The sequence below is a fragment of the Corvus hawaiiensis genome, chromosome 5, assembly GCF_020740725.1.
Source record: "Corvus hawaiiensis isolate bCorHaw1 chromosome 5, bCorHaw1.pri.cur, whole genome shotgun sequence".
NCBI lineage: Eukaryota > Metazoa > Chordata > Aves > Passeriformes > Corvidae > Corvus > Corvus hawaiiensis.
In genome coordinates, this window is record NC_063217.1 from 61,094,254 (window position 1) to 61,118,546 (window position 24,293).

The window sequence follows — 24,293 nt, forward strand, 5'->3', positions numbered from 1 at the left end:
AGGAAGTCATTGCAATTGAAGAAAGAATTAACTGCTCTGTTGGAGGGCTTCATAAACTCGTTTGTTATTACTGTTGCTCCGCAGAGCCCCGACTGTCCAGCACAATCTCTTTCTGCCTGCACAGTCTGCTGGGAGCTCAAGAGTTCTTCTACTGAACAATGAATCTTTTTTTGAGTTGGGCTTTTTTGAGGTTTTGGGGTTTTTTTTTTCCTCTATAACAGTGCACTTGAAACAACGTGTTGGGCACTGTTATGCATTTATTTACTATGGCGGGTTAATCTCATCTGGGGAGGTATAGAAACCCAGTCATGAGTGCTACAGTATATAAGCTAATTGCCAGGATAAAACCAAATGAATAATTACTTAACTTCAGAATGAGGCCTGGGGGAATTTTTCTTTAATAAAGGTTTAATTCACCAGTGATAATGAATGCAATCTCACATACTACTGAACAACACCATTTGCATAATGGCTAAGATACAAAAACTATAATTAGAACAAAACAGAAATGTTAATTACAGCCACGAAGGTACCCAAGAAAAAGGGAGTTATCCTTTACCTGTCAAATGGGTTCCTGCCTGTGTAGCTTTAGTAATCCCTGCGATGGGTCATCAATTCTGCTCGAGTGACTGACAGGCAGAAATTAAAAACTGAGGCTTCCTTTGCCTTCTGATTCCAGAGAGGACTGAGAGTCACAGAGGAGACTTAAATAGTTAGGAGTACAGGTGAGGGCAGTAAAGACTCCACCTCTAATCACAAAGCTTAAAAATTAAGCTCCCATGTATCTGAATCCCACCCTTCAATTCCATTTCACACAAAGGCAGCGCCATCATGTCATCTCAGGAGCATGAGATCTCCTCCAAGTTCATTTGCTACCCCCAGGCATACTTGCTGTGCACGGCACCGTGTTGCTGGACAAGGAGACGTGGGAGCCTCTTGGCTAGGAGCTGCTGGGAAGTTTACTGATAACAAGCAGCTTCATTTCCGGCAGTAACAACAATAACCAAAGCTCTTTGTACATAAAAATTTGCACAAACTCTTATATCTAGCTTAAATGAAACCTGGGAGATGTCCTCATGGAAGAGCACTCTTTTGTGCCTTTTCTGGTGTGCATTTTCTTTAATCTCATGCTACTCAAATATTAAATTTGCAGATTCAAGAACTCAAAAGTTATAAAATACGAGAATGAATGTTGCATTTTTCCCCCCCTTACAAGATTCAGTGCATAAAATGGACACTAACTGAATGGGGAGCTATTCAGTTTTTCTTTTTATCTTCATCATTCTATGTTTGATTCCAGACCTTATTTAGCACACATCATCAAAACCCTGCACGGAATACAAAATTACCAATTTCTCCATAGGCTTTTTTGTGGTTTTCTCAGCTTTTTTTTTTTTGTGGTGCTCTCAGCTCTCACTATAATTAATCTATCCTCCCAACACCTCTAAGAAATCATATAATTGAAGAACAGAGAGATGAAGGCCTCTTTGCTAAATATTCAGTAATTTGGGTGCCTGCTTTGATACAACTAAGCTGTAATTCATGCAGCAGTGCACACATTTAAAATACAGCCCCTATTCACTTGTACTTTACACATGAGCTTTTAGCATGTCCATAAACAGGAAATTTCTGTAAAAAAATTAGTGAAAACTCTGGTTGAAGAAATCTGCAGATGATCTCGTTAAGAACATGGTGGTGAAGGCAGGAGTGGTGCTCAGTCCCTCACAGTGGCATTTGGCCACCTGAACCATGAGATAACCCCTCAGCCTGAACAGTTCTGCCTCTTGCATGCTACAATCTCTGCAACAAAAGGAGATGCAATCAAAAAGGGTGGGAAGGAAAAAAGAAAAATGATAACCTGAGAAATCAGATAAATTTTTGTTATTATGTTTTCTAATTTCCTTGTGAATTGGAGAACCTGGAGGCAGATGTTAGTGGGAAAAACTCTTCTACTGTTCACCTAACACCATTGCCATTAAAAGTAATGAAGGCTGACTTTAGTATTTATAGCTGAACTCAATCACAGTCCAGGCAGAGAATAAAGCTGCCTTGTGGTGATGCAGCCAGTGGCTGTTCAGTGAGTGGGGAGCTGACAGTATCTACGAACAGGGCACTTTCACCGGTGTCCAGGAGAGGGGTTAGTGAAAGTGCTCACTGTTCTGGAACATGAAAGTGATCAAAGCACTGATGCTAAAGCATTGGTTAAACCACCTCCGAGGGAGGAGGCTCAAGGTCCATCTGTTTGAATAGATCTCTCAACACCTGGCTATACAGGATATGACACCTTTCCTGTTTAAGCTGGACAACCTCAGCAAAATGTATTCAAGTTTCATTAGAGGAACCTGTGGAAAAAAACCAAAATCCAGCACCATGATATGACTTTTTAATGCAGTAAACAGGATGCTCATGTGAGTGGCAAGAATCCTGGGTTGTGTTTCTGTTCATGTACTTTATGCAGTGACATATGCATATGCATAATAACAATGGTTACAGTATGGACCAGAAAACAAATGCCTTTTCTTCCTCGTCCCTTACTTGCAATTCCATGTTCCGGGCAAAAGAAAAACTCAAAAATCCAAAAAAGCAACCAATCAACCAACCAAACAAACAACAACAAACACACACACATGAAAACCAAAGAACAACAAACACACACACAGAGGAAAACAAACAAACAAAAAAACCACACAACACAAAACATATTAACTTTGCAAAAGGAAAACTTGTCCATGAAGGCAGTCAAGGAGGGGAAGAACCTGCCCAGGAAGGCTGTGGATCTCTCATCCCTTCAGGTTTTCAGGATCATACTGAATTAAATGCAGAGCAACCTGATGTGACCTCACAGTTCAGCCTTTATTCAGCAGGAGGTGGAACCAGAGACATCCTGGGGTTCCTTCCAACCAAGAGAATTATTCTCTCTCACAAGAAAAGTGCTCTCACGGGAGAAGTGGTTGGTGGTCTTCCTCATGAGTTACTCTGTGGAAAAATTAACAGTTGAAACCAAGCCTGAATGAGGACCTCAGAATTACCTGCAGCAGAGTGGGAATGCTCACCAGACAGAGCCCTTCACTCTCACCCAGCTGTCTCGTTCTTTCACAATGTCTAGAAAAGCTATTTACAGGCAATGTCCATGCACAGATTTTGTAATGGATTTTTATTTTATTCTTTTATCTCAGTAATTCTGTTTTTGAAGACCTGTTAGCCTTACTAGACAATGAGAATATTTCTGTCTAAGCTGATTCTTACATTTCAGAAAATACTAGTTTTTAATTTTGGACAGAAATCACCTATTAGCCTAAACTGCCCACTCCATCAGAATCCTGTGCAACTTTAACAGATTTCAATTCACTCTGTTTAAATTATGATGCACAAAGCTAAACAATCTTCTCATATGAATTTGTGTTTCATGCAAAGTAAGGTTTTCTGGAAAAAAATGCTGTAAAACCAACAAAAAAGAACAAAGGAACAGCTGTAAGTCAAGAGTTCTTATGCCAACACACTGTTCAGCTGGGTTCCACATTCATTTCCATCCCCCACATAGTGCTGATTACAAACTTAGATGCAGTTCTAATGTTTTCATTTAATTCATTTTTCCATATTTTAAATTCATTGTATTTAGCAAGCATTCAGTTTGAAACTTGCAATATCAAAAGAACCCCCCACAGGTGCAGGGAATTTGAATAATCAGGTCCACACGATCCCTGAACCTCAATCCACTGAAGTCTCCCTGGGACCACTTTAAATGTGCAAAGGAAACAAATGTCCAAATTACTCTAAACAACCATGAGATAAGGGATGGAATAAGGCAGATGATTAAAATATTGATACTTTTATTACAGTAATGCCTTCAGTCCCCCCCAGAGACACTAGCTCTGTTGTGCCAGGCATTGTACAGGCACACAGGATGGTGCTCTGCCCAGGGGGATTTACAGTCAAAACCCTGATTTCCCCTCAACATCCATGTTGTAACATCAGGACAGGAGTAGTCAGAGTGTTAGAAAGAAAGAAAAATAGGAAACAACTATTCAGGTTGCCCAGTAAGACCGTGGCAGAGCTGGGCATAATTCCCAAGGCTCCACAGTTCTGTTTTTGTGCCCTGCTTCCCAGACCTGACTGCAAACTAATCCACTTGTGTGTTCTTCTGCCATCCATGGCAGCTCAGCACTGGCTGGCTGCAACACATTTTCCAGCTTTGTAGGTGCTACAGTTTTCCTGAGACTATTGCCATGTGTCACAATTACTCATGTTGCTTGATTTTCTGCAATGCCTCTTAATTTTAGGATTTTACTTTACTTTTTTTTTGTGAAAGTTCTAAAATTCAGTTTGACCTACCATTTACCAGCAGAGTTCTCTAAGGCACTACTACATCCCAAAGATAAGGAACAAATGGGGACATGCAGAATGAACAATGTAGTGCACAATCTTAATAAATTTGTCTTCTGTGCTCAGTTTGCACAATCCATTCGCTGCATCGTTGAAATATAGCCAGTGACTGAATATAGCCCAAAAAAGCTGAAGGACAGCTTTCTCCTAAAAACTGGCATGGTCTAAAAAAAAAAAAAAAAAACACAAAATGAGGCATAAAGAAAAACTTGTGATGATTGAAACCTTCAATTCTGTCCTTTGGCATGTTGTAGGACATACATGCCAATGCACCGTTGAAGATACAGCAGCGGAAAATCATGGCATTCCTACATTACAAACCTGGATGACACCTGGGAAGTGGAATATTCAAGCAGTTTCTCTTGACAGCTTTATCAATGGGCTTGAAAATGCTCACAGTTTCATATCTTTTAGAAATGTACAGTCAAATCTGATTATTTTGTGTAACAGCAGTTTTTATGTTATCTATTTACCTTCTAACTGAAAATTCCTTGTTACTGAGATGGCTGGAAAAGAGAAAGGCTTTGCTACATGATAACAAACAAGATCTTGATTACTCCAAGGAATGAAGTCTTTTAGAGCAAGGACTGCTTTATTGAGGTGAAGAAATTTTATGCAACCCAATCCTTTGCTATCACCTAAAGGCTTTACAAGCAAAAATACCAAGTAGGGGTTTATTCAAACCAAATTTGAACCAGAAGTCATTATGCAGATGCATAATGCACACATCCTTCTCTGCATCCATATCAGAGGCAAAAAATAGCAGAGATGCTGAAAAACACCTGCTGATACACCATGTTCTTTATTTATCAGCAGAGTTTCTTTAGATATGGCTGAATCACAACTTTTTATTTGGTGTATTGTTGCAATATATCCAATGACTGAATACAGCTCACACCCATTTTGCCTGTAATGCAACTAATAACTCTCTTTTTTGTGGGGTAAGTAAGGACCCAAACAGCTAATTTCCTTACCCTCTACCTGGAAGCCGGGATATATCTATTGGTTCCTAACTATGTCGGGCCATTGGCATTTTTATTTACTCAATATGCCAAAAAGTTCCATTACACAGTACATTTTGTTACAACTTAGATTTTTACAGCACTTTTTGTTTGGGGATTCAGGAGGGAGAGTTAGGCTGGCAAGGGTGTTCAGATCTGAATTATTTCATCAAAAAACAAAAATAGAAAACTATGATTCCTCTCTTATCTCTATATTTATTTTATTATACAAGACATTCTCCTTGACTCCATACTAAGCTCTTTCAAAACTCTGCCATGTTCCAAAACTTGGGTTTAAAAGCCTAAATTTAGGCTCTTGAATCTGAAATGTATTTGCCTGCAGGGTGCCCAAGCTCAAATTCACCCTTCATATCAGGGAGTGCAGTTTCTCTGGCTTCACTTTTACCATCAGTGAATAAGCTTATTCAGTCTCGAGAATGCACTTTACCACCTGTCAACACCACTTTTTGGCTGTGATGTTTTTAAAATGAAGCTTTACCACCTTCCACTAATTTCCAAGTGAGCTCGACCTTCTCTTAGAACAAGCAAAAGCTTTACAATTAGCTGGTGCTGGTTTGTTCCTTTTCGGCAATGCATCTTGCATCTACACTGATTGCTGGGCTTTGGAAAAAAACTGAACATGTACTTATTGACTAATCAAAAATACAGTAAAAGTAGAAAGACACAGCAATATTTAAAATCTAGCTGATTACCCTTTGGTGGCAGATGACTAACAGCTTACCTCAGCAAAGCAAAAATTGCTGCCAAAGGTTTCTTCATAGAAATAATCCTTATTTATTATCCAAGTTCACAGCTGTATACACTGCAGGCAGTAACTAAAAACACTTAAAAAGCACGATGCTAAAAAAACAAACCCCAAGCTTACGTGACCATGATGCTTATTAAAGGTCCAATTCTTCCTCATTAAAACCAACAGGAGGGGCCCTGCCAATGATTTTAGTGGTAAAGGAAGTCATCTCAGGGAAAATATTCAGACAAAGTCATAAAGCTGCATTCTGCTCATTAGCAGTAAATGTGTGATTCTCTCTGGCATGAACAGGGAAAGCATTAAACAGCTCCAAGAGTTCTCAGGTTACTCAATAATCTCTTTTTTTGAAATAATAGGACAACAATAAAAGCTATTTTCTGCCCCCCATGTACACATGAAGCCCCAGCTGTCCAAACTCTAGTATTTCAGAAAAAAGTAATTATACACAGCTGTTGTAATAGTTCTTTTGGATTAAAGCAAGCTTTACATGGTACATTATTTTTATAATACCTATTAAAATCTCACTTATTATTAATAGTCACTATTCACTTTGGTAAAATGTATGGATTAAGACCAGATGAAAAGAATAACATTTACTAAGCAATTCAACCACTTAACATTGTTTGCTTGGAGGGACAAATACAGGGAAATAGTCTACTATTCTTCCCCTGCCATGCACTCCATCTTCCCCTCACATGGCTTTTATTTGTTCTTCCTGAGATGCACTCTGCGACATTTTCATGCAGTTTGCAGGAGACAAATATGAAACTAAGCACGGCTAGGTGACAAAATACCAGCCGTTGATTTGAAACAGACTGAAATTAGGTGGAATCAAACAGATTCTATCCCTTTCTTCTTGTATCACTGCTGCAGGAAATAATTTCCTTTAGACAAAAAGATCTGTTCCCACTTTTGCCAAAGCATGGTTGGTAAAGGGTGCTGTAAAGGACACCCGTGGCAGCTGAGTGGTTCAGCAGCCCTCAGCATTGCTCCAGAGTGTGAAACGTGGGAGCAGTAATGAATAATGTCCCCTGCACCCTGCACAGAGCCTGGGGCTCTGCCAGGACTGGAAAGAGGACTCTGACACTGAAAATCCACCTGCCAGAGCCAGTAAGATGGAGAAGAACAAAAAACTAAGGAGCCTGGATGAGCAAACAAGCCTCTGACATGAACTAAAGAACAGAAAACTTGGCAGACTGGCTATGGAAAAAAAATTAGAATAAGGAAAATGTGTTGGACACCTTTGTCAGTCCTTTGAGGTTAAAGCTGGCGAAAGCCTAAGAGCTTCTGTGCCATAAGGTCTCCCAAAAAGAGAGCCAACTGAGGGCGTAGCTGATGACTCAGTCTGCTTAGAGAGCCCACAGAGACCTCTGAATGAATTAGTAGGCTGACATATATCATGCAGCATTACCAGCTCAGCTTCCAGAAACATGATGAGATTCGTGTTAAATCTGGACTAATTAGCCATTTCTCCAAGCAAGTCTAATTAGTCCAGGTTCCACATGTGTGCTGACATGGTGGTATTGTCCTGCTTGAAGAGCTAACCACTGCTAACTTAGCAGTGCTAACTTTGCAGTGCTACAAACTAAATTCCATCACACAACAAGAGCAGCCCCTAAAGTAACACACACAAGACATTTAAAACTTTGCAAGTCCAAACTACTGCTATAACCCATACTGAAAAAAACCCAGCAATCACCGCTGGTTATGGATGAGAGGCTGCCCTGTTCTTACCCACACCACATCAGTCCAATAACTCAGAGAATTTAGATATAACCATTGCTGGGATCAGGTCCCTAGCCACAAAACTTCTGGCATCTTGGCAAAGAACTTACTGGGATTCCTGGGACTGTGGGAAATCTGAGCAACCAGGAATCCTTCAATCCAGTTCTCTTTCCTGCAAATTTTCTAGTTCAGGTCTTCTTTTAGCATTTTTTTTCTGTTCTCTTCCTTATGTTTATAATGGTCAAAACGTCATTCAGTCCCACAGCTCAGTACGTTGTGGCAGCAGCTGGAAAGCACTGTCCACATGTTTATGGCCAGTTTTCAGAGCTTGTGGTCATGCCTCTGATGAACCACAAACTTCCTTAATTTCTTGCCCAAGCAGCCACTGATGAACCCTAACAAGGGTTTGCTGTTGCCTATACAACAGCAGTGTATTGGTTAAGTGTGGATATGCCAGGAGTTTTTAACCTTTCCAATTCATCCCCTAGTTACTGCAGTTGCACTCTGGTTTTTGTGTACGTAAGGTAGTGGTTTCTGGTGTATAAGTAATTATTCATCTAGAATATATGCTTCATTTTTGTATTCAGTTTTACTGAATACAAATCACAGATTCACCGAGTGATTTGGGTTGGAAGGGACCATAAAGATCATCTTTTTCCAAACCCTGCCACGGGCAGGGACACCTTTCCCTAGACCAGGCTGCTCAGAGCCCCACTCAGCCTGGCCTTGAACGCTTCCAGGGCTAGGGCATCCACAGCTCTGGACAACCTGTGCCAGTGCCTCCCCACCCACTCAGCAAATAATTTCTTACTAATATCCAATCTAAACCTACTCTCAGTTTAAAACCATTCCCCTTTGTCCTGTCACATCTTGCCCTTGCAAATAGGCTCTCCATCTTTCTCATAGGCTCCCTTCTGGTACTGGGAGGCTGGTATTATATGCAACAGTCAGCCCAGGTAATGAATAGTTTTTATGTTACAGGATGCATAGAGAAAAAAGCCCAAATTCCTGAAGGGAAAAACATGCCTATTAAGTTGAAATAATTCTGAGACTGATTTCTTTTCCAGTAGAATTCTGGATTACAAAGCATCTACATTGAATTGCTTAGCAAGCATTTCAAGTATATATGTTTTCTTTAAAGGTAAGTATAAACAAAAGGAGACTCTGTGAGAGTAAATTCGTATTTGCCTATTCTCTCATTATAAATTATGTGATCTTTCCAAATAGAAGCACTAGAATAATTAAACTAATTTTCCAAAATTATTCTAGTATATTCAATTACAGATTTTAATTATTTTGGAGAAATAATTCGCAGTCTTAATGAAAGAGACAGTAGTTAGAATCATGGCAGAGTATGGGTTTCATGTCTCTGCATTCCATAAGCCTTATTAGAAATGTAAATCAAATATTTGATGAATACTAAGAGTCTATTGGGACATTAAAATGAATATTACCATTGCGACTCTGAGGATCAGGTTGAAGTATAACAGAAGTCAGTTAAGGTAAGTGGATTTCGATGCCAAAGGGAACATTAGCTGTTTTATAGAGGCCCCTAGAGTATTACCCGGTATTAAACGTGAAAAAATAGATGTTTAAATAACACTCAGGTTGTGACACGAACCAACAAAAGACACCAGAATTTCAAAGTTTCAGCTGTTACTTCATACATACATTGACCTCATCTCACATGCAAAATTAACTGAGGACAGCATGGTGATGGGGAACATATAGATGGCATAGGGGAGTTGACTCTGAGTCTTCTATGTTATTCCCTAATCATCCACTATCAGTTAATGAGAACTTTGACACAGCCTTTGAAGACAGGAGGGTCTAATGCTGGCCCTGGCATACATCTTAAAATATGAGTTTGTATTTAATATGCTGTAAAACCATCCAAACCTCACCATATTCTACAACGGGCATTTTGATAGCCTGAAAGGTTGAACACCTTGCAGCAATTAAGCCACTCCTACATATTTATACTTCACCTAGTGTATAGTATTTCGAACACTGTGCAAGCTGAAATTTATTCTTTCTAGAAGGTATCCCACTTTGGAGAAGGGGTAAATGGGAAACAAAGATGAGCTACATCTCCTAAGGCAATAAAGGCTCAACTATTACATATTTTATTCCATCTCAGTTTATCCACAAAGCACCATGTGCCATTACTTTTTGTGAACATTTAAGCAGTTATTTACCTCAATTTTATATTCATTTAAAGGGAAAGAGGAGTTACACCAGTTAGGAAAAAAGTATAAAAATTCTGTGTGTTTGCTCTACCACATACAAACAAACACTACTGGTAGTTTTGGGGTGAAGAGATAACTGTGTGCCTTCAAATTTGTGTAGGCTATGGCGAAGTCTGAGGAGAAATTGTAAATAAATACATGCTTGTATTTGACAGAACCAAGGTTGTGAAGAGTGATCCCCTAAACTTAGAGAAATGTCTACATTTGAAACTGTCAGAAGATAAGTTCTCTGCCAAATTTTTCACTATTTGAATGAAATTTCCTGCAGGTGATAGTCCTTGGGAAATTTTAATTATATGTGGGCTGAACTTGGAAGAATAAAAGAATTTCATTTTGTTCCAAATTGAACTTTTGTACATCCTGTACCACAAAGTCTATTTACTTACTAGGATTCATATTCAGACAATTTTGGGTAGTTATCTCCATTCTCTACATTCTACCCTTTCCCTGTCATTTCTATAATTTTATCTGTGGCCAGTACACTTCATGTTAAGGTATCACTGACAACATATTTAAAAACAGAAAACATAGAAGAAGATTTCCTTTGCATGATGTATTGTTCAAAATACTCCATATTCAAGGGAAAGGGAGAACCAGTATAGTAGCACTTTTTTTTTCCCAGTACTTTGATAGAAGTTCTGGAAAATGCAGTGCTGAAACCATCAATACAACAGATACAAGAGATAATAATTCAATACAATAAGATGCAAGAATTTTGCAGAGACTTCGCAATTTTTTCTACAGAATCTGATGGAGTGGAGCATAAGTGAATCTGTGTAATGCACATGCTCCTTTTTTTTTTTTTTCAGTATAAAGACATTAATAAAAAATTTCATTTCAAATTATTAGGATTTTACCTAGACCCTTTCTTTTACATTCAAATAGCCTTCCAGAACTGGAAAAACAAAACAGCAAAAGCATATTTAGTAACTGTATTCATTCTGTTAGCATAAACTTTCAATTTTTACAGAGATTCAATCTTGAACTGTTTCAAAACAGGGATATAAGTGACTTAAGTCATTATTTAATTACTTTCACACAAATATTTAACTCAGTGTGAAAGCATTATGCCAACACTTAAATGAAAGCTGCTCTCATGTCTCTAATCCTATGACTAAAACAATTATTTGGAGTGATGAGCTTAATTCAAATCAGTTTTTCTATTATGTCACTGGCCTCTGGATTAAACACTACAAGCAGGGGCCTGTCTGTATATTTAGAAGACAATAACATTTCAAAGGAAATATCTATTTAGTTTTGAATGTTTTCTAACAAAAGAGCTACAGCAATTATTGCATGTTCTTGGATAAGAAACTAGGATAACTAGGATATAGGAAATAGCATTTTATTTTTCATTTAACAAGAAATGTTTATTGATATACAAACACAGAAACGCACCATTTTTCATAGCTTTTTAAGTGGTAGAAATATATTAACTGGAGTTTCTAGCCTACAGTGTTAATAGCTTTCTTTAAGAGAATGCAGGCTATTGATGGCTATTCTACAGTATTCAATCATCTACCACACAGATATTTATTAGGTGCAGTCTTGAACTACAGCAGAGAGCATCTTGGATCTTGTCCTCCATATCTTATTCTAGAGACTTTGTTTCAAGAAGTTGTATGGTTATCACAAAGGCATCCAGTGCTTGGGGTGCAGTTTCAGACTCTGGATTCAGAAGAAATTAGCACAAATATGCAGCTTTCAGAACAACTTAAAGAAATTAAAATAATAACCCATGAACCAGAAGAGAAAACTCCAGCAATGATGGTCATGATGAGAGATGTCCCCTTCTTGCTGGGTGACAGACAAAATTAGCAATAATACACTGTCTTGGGGTGACTTTATGATGGGTATCCCGTATCGCAGCTCTATGCCTGGACATGATTCCTGTGCCTTTCTGTGCCTTTAAAACTGGGTGCGAGAGAAAGAAGAAAAGCCAGACGAACTTTTCAAAGCAGTTTGTGCTCCAAGGTCACTCTATCTCTGCGTGCTTCTGCGGCGGCAAGAGCGGAGACCAGCACCTTCCTGCTTTTCTCAGCTCTTAGCAGAGAGACAGAGAGTTAAACCCCTTTGCTTTTCAGCTAGTCTGCAAGCTGATGCAAGAGAGTTGGTTTTTTTCCCCTGGGACTTTGGTTTCTTCTTCTTCTCTTCTGGACTGTTCAACAATACCAGAACACACCAGGAGACCCTACACCGTAGGCCTGGAGGGGTCCCTTTGCCAACCCAGCTCTAAAGAGGAGAGAGAGAGACCACCCCCAAAGAAAGGACTCTAAAATCTTCCCAAGTTTCTCTCCACAGCGAGAGGTTTTATTACTTAGCATTATTATTCTTTTCCTGTGTGTCTGTTAAATAAATAGGGTTTTTTCCTTCACTTTCCTTCGAGGAATTTCTTCCCGAACCTGGTGGGGGAGGGCGGCTGTGACCTGCCTTCTATCAGAGGACATTCAAATTTGGACGTTCCTCCGAGTTGGTCTCAAACCGGGACATACACTAAAACTTAGTATCAGATAGAATAGCAGAACTGAGAACACTGTAATCCCAGCAAAACGAATAATAGAAAACCTAGAAGTTACTCATCATCAGAACTGACAACTAAATCTGCTTTCTTTAGGAGAAACACAAACACTGATGGCCAAATCCCACACTGGTAGAAGGACTGGAAAATTTCTAGGAGAGTTACAGTGTTAAAGACAATGTTTTGTGTTTATTTTGATCAAGCAGATCTAACAGTTGATACGAAGACAAGTATTCAATCCTTCTGCTGAATAGAACGCAAAAAGACAATTTAGAGGAAAAAGAAAATATTACTCACTAGATCAAGTAATACTACTTCATATAGAGTTACTACAACAGAATGCAAAAAGACCACAATCAAAAAGGAAAAAAAAGCTCTTGGTAAGTCTTGATACACAGAATGCTCAAATGCTGGAATTCATATAACTATAGGGCACTCTAATTAGATTTTTTTGTAGCTGTATCATTTTTAAACCAAGTGTGAAAGGGGGCAGAATCAACCTATAAAATATTCTTCTGGACATGAGCTTAAAGGAAATGGTTTACATAAAAATCAGTTGTTGATATCACAAATGGTTAATTCGACAATTTTGCACATAAATTTGTTGTAGAAGTTGGAGGGGTTTTTTTGGCTTATGTTTCAAGGTTGGATGAGTGGCTTTATAGAGGACTATTGTACAAAAAAAAGGAAGCATAGCTGTGTAAATCAAATAATTGATTAATTTTATGCCGTATACCTAAGAGAATTTTAAATGCAACAATGGATTACAGGAACATGTGAAAGGACATTTAAAGTAACAAAATTCTGTTACTCAAATAGCTTAGATAGCAACATAAAACAAAGACTACCTTTGCTGAAGTAAGGAAAAATGCATGAAAATATTGCTAACAAACTGTTAAGATGATGGCATATAACAATCCTGTTATTTTAAATATAAAGTCGTACAGATAAATTATACAATTAAAATAATTCACTACAAATATTAGTTTTTCCATTTTACAACATGAAGGGGGTTTTTTGCCACTTCTTTCAACTGGAAAAAAATCTGTGTAGTATCATAGAGTTAATCAGCAAAGTAATTTTAATGGGGCTTAAAATTAAGCCCCTGTGCTCCTGCTTTTGTAATCCTGACAAAGAGTTGAATGTTGTTACTACTGATAGATTGGAATTTGCCTAAAATGCAGCAAACTATCAAAACCTAGCAGGAAAAGAAAAAAAGGAAAAACAACCCAGTGTTACAATTTTAGGGTTCTATTAAAGAAATTGGGTAGATTCTCTACTTCGACAAATATCTTGCCTTGTTAAAGACAAATCTGATTTTGTTGAAAAACCCTTTTATCTTAACCAATCTCTTGCACATATTCACTATTCACGGAAAGAATTCAAGGACCTTTTTCTGTGAGTAGTACCTGTCTCAAGAGGGAAGAAGAAGTTGAGAGCATGTGTGTTAGGTAAGTTCCTGGAGGAAAGAACGAAGCATGAGCGTGTATGTGGCTACACGTGTGAAAGAAAGACAAAAAAATAAGCTGCCCCTTAGACAGCACCTACTTGTTCAGTATGGGTATAAGAACCAGTTTGAAGTCAATTTTAAATAATTCAGCCCAAACTTCTAAAGCTAGTTCAGTATACAATCAGAGACAAATAATTTAAACTCTTCTTTATTTCTCCATTTAAGAAATGAGAATAATATATACTTGTATACAACATAGCAGTAGAGGAAATATTATTGCACTTTTAAAGTATGATTAAAAATTGCTAAAAAAGATATTAAACTCTATAATAATCCATAGAGTAATATATAAACTGGATATTAGAATGATCCTCTCTTCATAGTTATCAAAAAATATGCTTAAACTCTTTACATTCCTTGCCCTGTCAAGAAATATTTGAGTATGGGAACTCGTGATTATTCCCATTTCCTGCTGTGAAACCAGGGATTTCTTTCACTGGATAATTTATTTTTTTTAATTTCAAGATACATTATGCAAATTTTCAACTTTATATATTCTATATGTACTAAAAATACATATTGGTGTACCTGTGTAGTTGCATTGTGCTGTGCATATTCTGAAATACAAAATATAAATATGACTACACATTCTTTAATAGGGGTGGTGTTGAATCAATTTTTATTTTCCATATCCTTGCAGCCAGCAAGGTCTTCAAACTTTTAAATCCTACTTTATATCTTTCTGACCAAGAACACTGCAATGATAAAGCTTTTCATGTACTATTGAAGAATAAACCTTCTTAAATCATGTAAAAGATATATTTGTTGCAAAAAATAGTGAGCATTTAATTTCTATCCCACATGCTGCTATTCTATTCTGGAATTTGGGAATCTCTTAACAGCTACCAAATCTTTAAGCTCATATTTTCTGCTGACCCATTCTTACTACGGATCAAAATATCCTACTTTAAGGACAGATAAATGCTTTCCTGTCAAAACTGAGGTGAAATATAAAGTGAGGTCTTGGAGAGGTCTGTCCTAAGTCCGGTTCTATTCAATATTTTCATTAATGACTACTAAGATAATGGAATGGAGAAGTCACTTTACAGAGCTTCTAGGTGACACCATGCTGGAAGCACTTACAAGCAGTCAAACTCAAAATTGTCTTGATAAATTGGAAAAATGGCCCAAAGTCAATAAGAGGAAATTCAATAAAGACAAGTGCAAAGTAGTAAATTTGGAAAGAAATAATCAAATGCTCAAAAATGTGGAAGACTGTCTAGGCAGCAGGAAAGACTTGTGCTATAGAGAACAACCATCAGAAGAGCAGTCAACAACACAACTGCAAAAGGAACAAGTGTCATCCTGAGGTGTTTTAACTGATATGCTGCGATTCAAGTATGTGAAGTGATGAACTTGTTCTATCAGCACCAGTGAGTCCTAAAGAGCAGTTCCTCCAATTAAGGGACTAAAGTCAAAATTTACATGAAAACAAGTTTAAAAAGGCAGTGCCATTAAGACACAAGTGAAATGCAAATGCAAAGTAGACACAGCAGCATTATGGTTATTTGTTAACCATTTCAGCATAGCACATATGCTAATTTACTTATTCATTTAAAAAGCTTTTTAGATGTGTGCGTTATCATACCAAGGGAATGAATTGCACTTACTATTGCATGAAATATATTAGCAAACTGAGACACTAATGTTTATATAAAAATACAATTTCCCTGAAATGTAGTGACATTAATGAAAACACAAATTGCCAGGTGAAAAAGGATGTGGCACAGGAAATCATAGAATCACAGACTGGTGGAATTGTTTGAGTTGGAAGGGCCCCTTAAAGGGACATCTTCGACTGGATCAAGTCATGTAGTGACCCATCCAACCTGACCTTGGATGTTTCCAGGGATGGGGCACCCACCACCTCTGTGGCCAACCCATTCCAGTGTTTTACCACCCTCATTGTAAAAAGAGCTTCTTCCTTGTATTCAATATAAATGGACCCTCTTCCTGCTTAAAACCATTACTCCTTCACAATAGGCCCAGTAAAATGTTGTCCCCATCTTTCTTGTAGACCTCCTTCAAGTGCTGAAGGGTAGTGATGAGAAATCTCCTTCTGGACATGTGAAAGACCAAATGGCTAAAGGATGACACAGGAAATTTGATCAAGCCACCCTATTGCAGTGATCCTAAATGGTGTCATTGGAGAGAGGAGAAAAAAAACCCATCCCAACTGCTTCAGTCAGGAGGTTACTCCCCACAGATTTGAGATGAGCCTTTGTAATGAAGAATGCTGGTCCAAGGGAGGTCCTTTCTCCCTGAGTTGCAGTCAGATGGTCCCAGAAGAAAACTGCTCTGTTTCCACCACAGGCCGTATGCTGATGGGTAAGTACTGGAAGCCTGCTCTGCTTCCCACTCACAACCTGCCACTGGATTCTCTGTGATAGGAATCATCCTTCTTGTATTTGGGGGTAGGGAGAGGCAATTGACATAGAAAAGTAGTCAAATGTAAGGATTTACACCCTATCTCTAGGTGTAGAGAAGATCCATCCTTTAAAATTTCCCCACCTTTCTTTAGAGCAGATTTGACACTGCATCATTATTTGTACAATCTACAGGTGCTAGGATAGTGCTCAGGAGCCCTAGGCACAGAAGAAGACCCTCAGTGCCCTCAGATTCTAACATAGTTGGAACAAAAAGCCAGTCCAAGATTTTATAGCTTAGGTATAGCAGGAAGAGACAGCACAGGAGAATAAATAAATAAATAAAAAAAGACAGCATCAGCCTGGATGACAGGCAGCAGTGTCAGCACACTGCTAGTTCAACTGTTGTCAACTGTTCTATAGACATTGTAGCAAAGGAGAATTTTAAGGGGAAAGTTTACTTTTCAGATGGTTGTTCTGATGTAGATTTTTAGATTAATTCTAAATGTGATACAAAATATGAACAGACCTGAAAAAACTCTCTTCATCAACAAAGAAGGATTTTTTTTTGTTTAGTTCTCAACTTCTTATCAAAATGTCTTAATAAAGCCATAATGGTGCTTTAGAATATTATTAATAAAGCCATAATGGTGCTTTGGAATGATATTACTGTCAAAAAGAAATTACATTTTAGCCATGTTTAAAGCAGGGTTGGTGGCTGGACTAGGGTACTCTGGCTTGTGTGGGTGACCCAAATTGCATTTTCTGTTTCTATTTGCCACTCCCAGGAGGAGCATAGTGATCATAAGCTAAGAGCAAAGTACTCAAGCAAATTAAGTTCTTAAGCACGAATTTTATCTTTCTTTAAAAAGGAAACAACAGAAAGAGAAACACAGGCTTTTGTTTGTGTATATGTGGAAGGTTAGAACAAACATTGATTAGATAGCTTTTGCATCCAGCAGGGATTCTTGCATGCTTGTTGACAAACATTCCAGATGTTGTGGGAGTTCTTTAACCTTTTAAACCCACATTAATCTGTAATTCTTTCGGGAGAGGATCAGCAGTCAAGGAGAAGGGTATACTCTGTGTATTTTATTTCCTTTTGCTGCAGTTGACACTGAATGACCCGTAGTCTTAAAGACCTGAAGGAATCATTAGATAGATTTGCATTTAGCCTTGATCCAGAAACCGTTAGGTAGGAAATGCAAAGCTTTACAATAGCTCTATTAAGACATTTTATTAATGCATCTATTCATTATCACTAGCGCTCTCGCAGAGTTTTTACACAGTGGAATTTAAATTTCTTGACGTTATATTTGGCTTAAATGGTCAGAAGGATAACCTTCATCTCCCTCAGGGCTCATTATTGCATAGGTGTGGAGAATATTATTAAACAACAGTACAACAGAAGAAACTCCTGAGTGTTGTGTTCTGCCAGATGCATGAGAGCTATTACAGCTTTGTTCCCACTACAGAATGCACAGCTTTCTGCTGCTTGTCCTTTAAGATTTTGTTTAATGAAAAATAAACAGTTCTAGGAGGCAATTTTCTGCCAGTGATGCAGGAAGCATATTTTTCTTCAGAAAGTGCAGGGTACTCAACACAGAAGGGTCCTGCTCTATAAATAAGGCTTTTCTGGCAATGACTGCAACAGAAATTGCTGTTAGGTGTTGTTTATTTAACTATTTATGCATAGTTACACATGTAATCCACAATAAGGAAGAACAGAGAGAGAAAATAACTGCAGGGTGCACTGGTGAGAGCTGTAGTCAGCCAGTGCCACTACTGAGCTGAACCTCCAAAACCACAAGAGCTTCCCAAAAGCCCCAGTAATGAGTGCCAGTTATCATGGAATAGCCAGTGAGACTGAAAACTGATGAAAGTTCAGCATGAGTCAAGCTCTGAACTTGTGACAAGGGACTGCTCTAATATCCTCTGTTGGCTTTATGCAAAGGACCAAATCCCGGGGACCTCCTGTGCCTCCCCTGCCTCTCTGCAGCTTGAGAGGGAATTGGCATTGACTTTAACAGGGATACGTTGCTTTGAAATGTCTCTTAGAGATCATTGTTCTGCACTTTCATTTGTTGTTTCAGTTCAAGCCAGACCAGTTTGCAACCTAAAAGCTCCTATAAAAACCTTGCCTTCCACTAATATGTGTGAAAATTTAAATAAATGAAAAATCTGGGTACTTCTGTGCTTAAATGAAGAGATAGTTTACTGCCTCCCTGTAAATACAGAAAAACCTACAATGAGGCTAGGCCAGTATAAATTGTGATGGCTTAAAGCCAGTGATTCAAATTCTATGCAATATTGCATGTTCTTAGCCTAAACACCAGATATTTTGTGTAAATACAGGACTAGTTATCAAGATCACAAACACAAAGATGAAAAAAATATGGATTTTAGTAGAGGCAACTCCGAAGAGCCAATTGCAGAGAAAATCCTTACTGTGTTTACATGTTATTTGAAAACAATCCAATTATCAGGATGCTGCAACTGTGAACAGTTCGCCTTAACAACATATAAACAGCTACAACTATTTCCCCAATCCAGTCCCAACCAGCATTAATAGCAGTAATTTCAGTGACTACAGAATAAAGCAAATACCAAGATACTGTGGCTGGACTCTTCAGCAAATATTGAAGCAAAATAACTAGCACTCCCAATACCTAACCTCCCGGCATGCATGGTTCCTCTGAACTCAATGTAAAAGTGAACCTGAATTGAACATGCAGGACTTTGAATCAACCAGAGGGGAAAAAAAGTATGTTAAACACGGGCTACAATATTGCTTTCCAAAAAAATGTTTAAAGAAATATTTTTCATGAGAATTAGCTACGATGTCAATGGATACTGCAAAGAATTTGTCCAAAATAGATTGGTTTGTTACCTCCATCTTTTCTGTTATATTCAAACAAAGTACAGCAGTGCTGCAGTGAGGATTTCTCCTGACTGCACAGTGCATGGCATTCTGCTTTTCAACAGCAGAATGGAGTAGCAGCACAAATTGATTTGAAATATGATGAAATAGCATCATTACTTGTGTATGAAATCTCAAAATCACTGCACTATGGCCTTAATTTTAATTGGCTTTTTCAGGAAGCCAGCAGCTAAACCTCACCACTGATGGAAATTCATTCAATTATTTGTAGTCAGTTCCTAACTCCTCAACCAGCAATGTGTTAGGTAGTAACACAGCCACTGATTTTCCCTCACACTGTGGGGAACAGGATATGTATAGATATATCTAGAGAATAGTCTTCAGTTACATTCATCTGACCTAAAGGAAGCTCCCTTGCTTTGCAGAAGCTGAAAAGCGGATTTCATAAGGAAATCACGAACATGTTTGTCTGTAAAAGCTTCCTTTCAGCACTCCTGAGTCCACTCTAAGTATCATTCTTTTCTTCAGTTCCTGACAGTGATGGCACTGTATAGTCTGGTTTGGTCAAATTATTGTACCAGCTCACAGTGTGTGAGGACAGCATCCCATATTCCCACTTTTTTTTTAATCCCAGCTATTATTTCTCATGCACATTTCACAGTATTTTATAACATATAGTCTTCTTTCCTATTTTGACAGCAAGATATTTGTTATTTAATGATGAACATCTGCATTTTGCTGCAAATATTTTTTATTAAATAATTAACAGTTATTAAATAATTAATTTAATTAATATTTTTATTATTCTGATAATTTTACTACCTTCAGTGTCTAACCTTTACAAAAAAAAAGCAGATATTTTTGTAGTTATGAATGGTGCTGATGTAATTAAAACTCACTAGAGAATATGTAAAATTAAAAGTCTTCAAGCTTTTCCTATCTTAATTACTGTTGGCCAAAGACACTGTTCTTTAATGACTGCAAATGGAAAATCAACAGGACATTTAACATCTGGGCACTGCTTCTTCAGTAATGTTTAGATTCAATTAAAAAAAACCAGCAACAACAAAACTAGTAAGAGTAAAATGAGTTGGGAAAATTTTCAAGAGATCTGAATATTTTTTGTTTGACCCGTGCTCAGACTAAATAGCCACACGGTCCCTTTTCTTGTTTTAATCTTCCATGGATCAGTCCACAGCTATGCAGGATGCAATGCCAGCCTGAAAAAGTCCAGTGTAGATCTCTGTAGCATTCTGTCTAGACACACAGACCTCTTCTTCTCACTTATCTTTCCACTCCTGAATAGGCAGACTGATGCTATGGGATGCTTTTGCACTTCCACGGAATATGGTTGCATCAAATCAGTATTCAGGGAATCCAAACATTCAACCAGTTGCAGTGTCTCTCCCAAGCAATTTAGCAAGGTTTTACTCTGCTCATAACTTGTCTTCAGAAATAATGACATCTGTATTATAAAATTGAGGAAGAGAGGCACTTTGCAGATAAGTGGAATTTATTCAAAATGCTTCCATGTTAAAAATCATTTTATGGGTGCCCTTTAGACTCAGGCGCATCTCCATGTTTTAGCAATTATTCATCATTTACATGTTCACAATTTAGAAGAGTTTTAAAATCAAAATGCATTAGAAGCCTACACACAGCCTCAAGTGACCGAACAAGTCTTGATAACACTTCACACTTAAGAGATAAATAAATTAAATTATTAGTAGGGAAGCATGAACCTTTCCTAGTGTGTCTGTGAACACGGTGAAAAGTCTCCCAAATCTAGGATATAAGACAAAAATCTGTCTCACAGTCACAAAATCTGCTGTTACCATAGTGATGGGGACTGAGCAAACGACTAAAAATACCTGGTCTTATTCATGCTGTCTTAGGAATGTGACCTAAATGACACGTAATAGATGATTTTCCATGGGAAATTGATGGCATTTATAAGGAGCTAACACTGGAAAGCAAGAAACATGTGTTGTCAGACATTCAAAGAGACCACCTTCTCAAAGATGCATCTTGGAAAGAAAACTCCCTGGGACAAGGCATGCAAAAAATTATGATCAAAAGAAACCACATGTAGATCATTAACAAGTCAAAAGCACCAATTACATGTGGGTTTCTCTCACTAAATAAAGTTGGACTCCAAAAGCATTATTTGGAGCTGCTAATACATAAAATTAACCATAACTTCCAAAGAAGATCGCTGTCCACAAGAATCCCCCAGTTGTGACAGTCAAACTTAGGACAACTCGTGTTTAGACCAGCTTTGGTTCACAGCACCTACATGTGTCACTACAACCCAAAAGTGGACTAATAAAGTGTGTTACAGGAGAAGCTGCCAGTGTCATCTCCCACATCCTGCCTTATTTACAGTCATCTAAGAATGTTTTCATCTCTGAATGTTTCTGAAAGTTTCCTGCACTGAGCTATTTAAAGGTGTTGGAAGGCAAACACCACGAACACCACTGAATGTACAAAGGGGTTAATGTTTGCCTGAAGACATCTGCAAGCGCAGACCTGTACCCTCTTAAGCATATTTGTAAATAATCTGAGATTATTGTCCAGCATTCTTAGACACAGTGGAATTCTGAAAATATGTACTTTATTTCAAGTATAATAATAAAATGTTCAATTTGAAAAAGATCATCAGCATCAGGTAAGGTTTGTCGTGACTATACTTCTAAGAATAGTAGTTTCTTATTCATGCAAGGAAAAAGAAAAAACAAACAAGCAAAAAGCCCAACGCCTGCAGCACCTGAAGATGAAAATTTTGTGCCATTGTAAAGTATTTACAAGAAACCACCTACCTGAACAGGCCAGCTGGAGGACATACTGTATCCCACTAGGAAGCATTGAGTATCCACAGTATCTCAAAACTTCAGACAGATCGTTTCTGTTCATCTTTTTGTCAAATTCTCTTTGGGAAAACATGGTTTCACAAACTGAAAAAGAAAAGCTTTTGTCAGATGCATCTTTACAATGAGGTATAAGGCACTTATGGGTTTTTTTAGAAATATATTCCTCAAAAATATGTTCTCTTTCTGTAGAAATACTTCTTCAAAACCAAGTTAGCATGCTTGAAACGCTTTGTATGAAAACATAGGCCCATGCAGAGGTTACATGATGGGATACTTTGGTCCTGACTTACTCCTGCACTGAAGGGAAAGTCATGCATCATCCTTGCTGATGAAAAGGAGAACAGCTGTGCTGAAACATATCTCTTTCCCTTATTAGAATCTCTCAGTATGAAAAGGTGATGGTCAGCAGTACTGGTAGAAAGAGGTTGAGGTAAGTGAAAAAATTATAGTGGTTAATGCTCTTTTTTTACTTGGCAGATACACTCAACCTAAATCAGTGTACAAAACCTCTCCCCCTAGGGTAAAAGGTAAGAGGAAAATTCAGAGTGAAAGCAATTTTCCCTAGTATTACTGTAATGGAAATGCCGAGAGATGCCTTTCCCCAGGTATTTAAAAAAAACAACCAAACAAGGAGAACTATAGCAGTAGGCTAACAATCAATCATTTTCTTGAGAAATTTAATGTATTAAATAATATAGCTTCAGTCAAGGAGACTAACTCAGAGATAGCTGTTGAATGATTTATTTTTGTACTGCTCAGGAAAGGAAAAGTACAAAATAAAAATATAAAAGGTTCACAATCTCCTATACCTTCATGTCCACAAAACATTTCAGGTGATCTACCTCTAACTCACAGCTTTTTGCAGATTTGGTGAGATTCTGTAAACCTTTCTCCCTGAGAGGCATAGGTTAGGGATCTAGCTGATGTACTATTGATTAACAAAACCGTCAGATTTCCTCTAAAGGTTAACACCACTAGATCATATTGTGCTCCATGTTGTGCATGAGCATCTATAACATGTTTCTTTCTGTCTTCAGAGCAGAAAAGATTAATGTCACTTTAACATTTCAGAAAAACAGCATCTGCCTTCTAAGGCAGAGTTTGTACTCTAATCTTTGAAGACCATAAAGGAGAAACAGAAAAAAAAAAAAAAAAAGACTTCACATTGGGCTGCAACCTCTTATTTAATGGGTGGGACATTTATATTTCTCTGAAATGTCTTTTAAAGAAGATTAAAAAAATTCAGCACATTTCTAAATCTTAGGTGTGAATAAATGGTCACCTAAGTCCAACTTGCAGTGCTGTGTTTGGATGCATGGTTGAAATCACATACCAATTGTGTTTTTCTCAGTTTTTTTCCCATGAGGGAAGCTATTTTCTAGTGTACACACTTGGCTAATCTTGATCATATTCTGTGATGAGATGGCCACCCTTATACTGGAAGAGGAATTTGAAGGGCAAAGGATGAGACAAAAAGGAAGTTTAGATTAGACTTTTCTTTTTTCTTTTCCTTAGTATCTTCATATAATCCTTGAGGTAAAGACAACACAAACAAAAATATTCAGAAGAATGCAGATGGAAGTGAGCAGAGCACTTGGAGCTAAAGAACAGGCAGGTTTGGTATCAGGCAACTGTTTCCTCTTCTTTTAACACTTCTCTGCTTATATATCAGCCCTTGTCTCCACTTATATATATTTCTATTCTATCGAATACACTATATTTTTTTTTAGCAATTGAGATGTAAGACAAAGTGGGAGAAGAAGAGTGCAATAAACATTCTGTTAGTTACAGGCTGTTTCTCCACCGGAAAAGCTGCAAGCCCCAGCATTAACAGTACAATAGTCATGCACAGCAAGACTCTCTGGAGGCAGAGGGTTCAAGTGTCACATGGGGTATTCTCTTCTGGAAACTGATACAGAGCCTTCTGATACAGAGAAGATGAAGTGATGGGAATGGGCACCAGCACAGCACTCACTATCAATGAATTCTCCCTAACCTTGAAGGTGTAGAACAGCCATGAC

The 24,293-nt window shown here is 37.9% G+C and overlaps 1 pseudogene; it reads right to left on the reverse strand.

The window, feature by feature from the left end:
• Positions 1-24,293, reverse strand: part of LOC125326657 — a 75,200-nt pseudogene that overhangs the window by 18,415 nt on the left and 32,492 nt on the right.